Source organism: Brassica oleracea, chromosome C4, assembly GCF_000695525.1.
Source record: "Brassica oleracea var. oleracea cultivar TO1000 chromosome C4, BOL, whole genome shotgun sequence".
NCBI classification, from domain to species: domain Eukaryota; kingdom Viridiplantae; phylum Streptophyta; class Magnoliopsida; order Brassicales; family Brassicaceae; genus Brassica; species Brassica oleracea.
Window position 1 is genome coordinate 25,276,843 of NC_027751.1, and position 4,946 is coordinate 25,281,788.

General features: G+C 34.0%; 1 long non-coding RNA gene across 7 annotated transcripts; it reads left to right on the forward strand.

The window, feature by feature from the left end:
- Positions 1–656: 656 nt before the first annotated feature.
- On the forward strand, positions 657–3,064 carry LOC106339784. Of its 7 annotated transcripts, none has more exons than XR_001269228.1 (6): positions 657–1,685; positions 1,785–1,842; positions 1,916–2,066; positions 2,156–2,235; positions 2,314–2,437; positions 2,523–3,064. It is a non-coding gene; the product is annotated as an uncharacterized LOC106339784 (long non-coding RNA). The 7 variants fall into 7 exon arrangements; XR_001269227.1 differs by lacking the exon at positions 1,785–1,842 and having other exon boundaries at positions 2,523–2,626; positions 2,698–3,064; XR_001269225.1 differs by lacking the exon at positions 1,785–1,842 and having other exon boundaries at positions 657–905; positions 1,461–1,685.
- Positions 3,065–4,946: the final 1,882 nt, after the last annotated feature.

Here is a 4,946-nt window from a genome sequence, read left to right on the forward strand (position 1 = left end):
TTTTTTTTTAATTATAAATTACTAAAACTTTTAATCCCACAATGAAAATTTTGTTATCAGTAATTTAATTTTTTTTTATAAAAGATATAAATTATCGAAAAAACTATATGAGTAGAAATCATCATTTAATAGAAATTAATATTAAAAATATACTAAAATATATTATCTATGATAGTATCATTTAAATTTAATTACATATCATATCAAATATAAAAAAAATATTCTTTGGATTAATAAAATTAATTTATATGTTCGCATTAATTTAATTATATATTTAATAGTTTCTGAACTTTAATTATTTAATGTATATTAATGATTTCATAATATGTAAAAATATTTAATGCATAAAATAATTTATATATATAATGTTGATCTCGCGAAAAGCGCGGATCTTAGCCTAGTATCACAATACTAAAAGTAGAATAACTAGAGCAGGGAGAGTGTCCCCCTCGGATTAAAAAATCAACCAATCACAAAAACTCTTTCTGCCATGTCATTAGCGCTTGTCTGATTTCGTTGGCTTCTTTGGACTGAGTTTTGTTTCATCTTTCGGTTGGGCTTTTATAAAACTTTTTATCGAGCCCATTGAAGTATTAAGGCTTCTTTTATCTTCTCACTTTTTCCGTTCATATGTTAGCATTTGATTTTTCCAGAACCTAAAGCAATAACCTCAATGTAACATCTCAACCGTGCATTAAATGAACCTTGCATTAAACGTCTCAACCTTTGTTTTAGATCAAAGCCAATGAATTGACGAATCACTATTCAACCTCCCTAATTCCCCTCTCCCAGATTAAATATATATGCGATATCGCCGTATGAATCCCTAAAGCTGCTCAAATCAAACGCCCCTTCTCACGCGTGTATCCATCGAAGAATTCTTCTGCAGTGACCTAGGGTGCAAGGTAACTTTTTCCTCTCACAATGTTTATGATGAGTTTTTTTTGGTAAGATTAATGCGCTTACTGCTTCTTTTGGTGTGGATTTTGACCGAACCTAATTCATTCATTGTCTAATTCTCAGGCTTTTTTTTATTAACTCTAGACTATATCTAATTTATTGTCTGGCTATACGAACCAAAGGACTTTGGTGACCAATCAGCCGATCACAATTGGTCATATCAGTTTATTTTTTTTTTGCTTTGTAGACAATTAAGAGAAGGAGCAGAAATGTGCTCACTTTTGTGTCTGCTTATTATGCAACTAAAAATTATTGCAATACTTTCATTACTTTCTTATGGGATGATGATATGAAGCTTTTATTTTATTTTCACACTCTAGCTTCTGCTTTTTGAAACTTCTTCTTTTTGTTATTGGCTTAGTGTTGTGCGCTTTTGTGAAACATAGTTAGCTCATGTTTTGGACGCTGTGTCACAAAATCTTGCAACATTATGTTATAATTTCACTATGTATTTATACTGTTGCGGTCAAAGGTCTCAGTTGTACTTTGTACCATAATAGTTTAACTTTTGATTGTATTGGAGTATGCTTGCTTGAAGAAGTCAAGAAGAAAAAGAGTTTACAAGGATTAAGGATTTTAAAGGTGGCAAAGAGGATAAGTGTCGCTCCAAGAGATGACCATGCCAACAGCCATATAAGTACAGAACCAGTCAGAGCTAGAGTTCTTGAACAGCATGATGATCTTTTCAAACTTGGCCGTGCATTGGCGTTTCTACTACCGCATATGTAAGTAAAATGAGTCTACATATTTGAACACTAAGTATGCAAAACAATTTTTCTGATACCTATTTTCATACTCTCTTTGTTTGGGATATAAACTGTCAGTATTTTGAGAGCGCGAATAATTCCTGAGGCTGACAAGAAAGAATGTCTGAAAAAGCGTGTGAGGATAAGTGGTTTGTTTGATTAGCATAGTGTGTCCTAGATTGAAATCAATTATTCTTTTGTTTCTTCAGATGGAGTTTCATAACACAACTACCAAGAGAAAATGTTGAAGATGTTGAGGTGATAAACGAGGCGAAGGCATACAAAGCATTTTGAGAAAATAGTGACCAAGGGGAAGGAGTTTCTGAAGCATCAGAGGTTTCCTCTGTATTAATGGAGAAGGTCAAATGAATTAAAAATGGTTTACCACCAATCTTAAAGTCTCAAGAGATTATTTTGCCAAAGCTAACTCTTTAGGTGTACTTCTTAAGGTTGCTGGTCTGATACCAATATCTCGAGGAGGATGACGATGTGTCTATCAATATTGGCAAAGGCTGGCTTCTTTTCACAGGTATATAGACATTATATATCCTCCACTTTCTTTCGCGTCTGATACTAAATTTCTAAAGTTGCAACGCTTTGAATGCAGATAACACAAGGATTGACATGGAAAGAAACACATGATGAAGTTGCAGCTGTCGCGATGTACATGAAAGACACACTTGCTGCTGAAGGACTTCAACAAATAATCAGCTGTCTCTCCAAAGATAAAGGTAAATAATCCTCCCCTTCATGGGATTTTAATCTTTAAAGTTTATTTGTTAATTGATTTTTGTATTGTATCTGGTTTCTCAACAGAGGGAAGAATTGTAGTGTATGATACTTTCGGGTTGTGAAGAAAATGCAACAAAATAAAAATCAACAAGGAAAAAAAAAGAGTGCTCTGGTGTCTGCGCAGGAAGGTAATGACAACCCCATCGCTGATATGCCGGGAGCTGCATCTGTAACAACAAATACCTCTCATGGTGTGTAGATTGGTGTTCCTGTGACCAGCATAAGGCTTGATTGATAGGCATGGGGATGGTTGAAGAAAACAGAGGCGAGGCAGCTCTGCCAGGTGCTCGACCTGTTGTTCCCGAAATGACTGCGGAGTGCGGAGAAGCTAACAGTTCTGGAACATGGGCTCTCTGACATGCATTCAGTAAAATCTCAAGTAATGGAGTCTATGACCCTCATGTCAACTCCCACAAACTACGCCAGAGCTTTTTTAAATTTCGCGTATTAATGAATTATGACTCAAAACTCATTACTACCGTCCGTCATGTTAGTGTATGTGTTTTGTTTTCAAAATTTTGTATCTAATCAAGTAAGCTCTGTTTTTACATGCGAACTTGGTGGAAGCTTTGACTCGAAGGTTCAATTTAGTCGCAATTTTAAGCACCACTTTACAACAAGAAGTCCTTCACTCAATGAAAACATGATTTCATTTCATGTATCACACACTTAACGCAATCTTCACCATCGTAGATTATACACATTTTATTTGTAGAACAAATATTTGCTGTAGTAGGAGTTTTTTCTCCTCTGAACTTTCACTGCTCACTCAGTCAAACTAACATAAGCTTCTGCAGTTGAGTTTGATGAAGTAAGCAAATGTGGTGCAACCTCTTCAAGCATAGACAAAACTTAAAAAACGCGAACAGTTGGGGTCAATAAAATAACTTACATCCCATTAGATCAATACGCATGCTCATTCCAGTAATAATCTCATTTTCCTCCTCAGTACCTATCACAATCACCAAAATCTTCTCCACCAACAAAGTTTACAGCTAATATGTAATAGGCAAATGACCTCCTAAATTGTATATGACTTATTATCTTCAAACCAAAATTTCATTTCAATACAACTACACATTATTAAACAATATAGCTCAAGTTCAAAGATGTAACCACATTTACCATCATATAATTTCCCTTCTCCAGAACTAAGCCAGTTTCCGGTGAGTTCCAATTACTAAATAAATAAACTAAACTTTAACACAATTAGTGAGTTAATTTACAGCGTAAACAATAATGTTTAACATCAAAATATGTAATAAATTAGATAAGTAGTAAAATATATTCAAAAAGATATACAGCCTCTGTTTTTTGAAAAAATATAAGTTTTAATATTTTTCATACATATTAAAATATATTAAATCTTAATTATCTATGCATAAACTTTATAATTAAATATACCTCAAAAAATTTAACCAATAAAATTACATTTTATATTATGTTTTAAATTAAGGTTTAGTTAATTTCTAACTCATACACATTACATCTATAATATGAAATAAAGAACGCACAACAAACTATGAGTTCTAACATTTCAAATTTACTAGACAAAAAATATAATATAAATAGTTTAAATTTTTATAATAAATTCTAATGTATATATGTACATTTATATTCAAATAAAAACTGCAATAGAAAAATAATTAAATTATAGAACAAAAAATCCCGGGCGTAGCCCGGGCAAACAACTAGTAAACATAAATTCTCTTCATAATACACCGAAAAAAAACTTGCAAAAATGCAATCGTGTGCAGCATGTACATGTTTAGGCCCATCTTTACTGGACCATGCCCCCTCTCTTAGTAAACTTTAATAAACATTACATTTAATTTTTTTTTCAGCACATTACATTTAATTTTAAACGAAGAAATCATTTGAGTAAGAAGAAATCAGTAGTAGCAAGAGTCCTCAAAGGGAAATATTACCGTCTCAGTTCGCCTTTGCGAATCGCGGCGGTGGATAACCCATCCTACGTGTGGACGAGTATATCAGCAGCGAAGAAGCTCTTGCTTTTGGGTATTAGGAGTAAAGTGCACTCAGGATATGAAATCAATGTCTGGCAGGATCCGTGGATTCCTTCGACTTCAGCTAGGCCGGCCCGCCCTAGAGTACCAGTCGTAAATCCAAAGATGCTTGTAAGTAGCCTTATAAGTTCGGAATCAAAGGAGTGGGATGCTAGGATACTGGCACAATATGTTGAGCAAGAGGATATACAGCTGATTATGAGTTTGGCCATAAGCCCAACACATCGCAGAGATTCTTTCTGCTGGAGCTACACTAAAAATGGCCAATACACAGTTAAGTCTGGGTATTGGTTGCTACAAATATATTGGATGCGGAGGAGAAAGCTGAAGTCACACAACCTAGCATCACTGAACTTCAAGCCTTTGCTTGGAAAGTGAACGCACCTCAGAAAATTCGCCATCTTATATGGCAATTAATTTC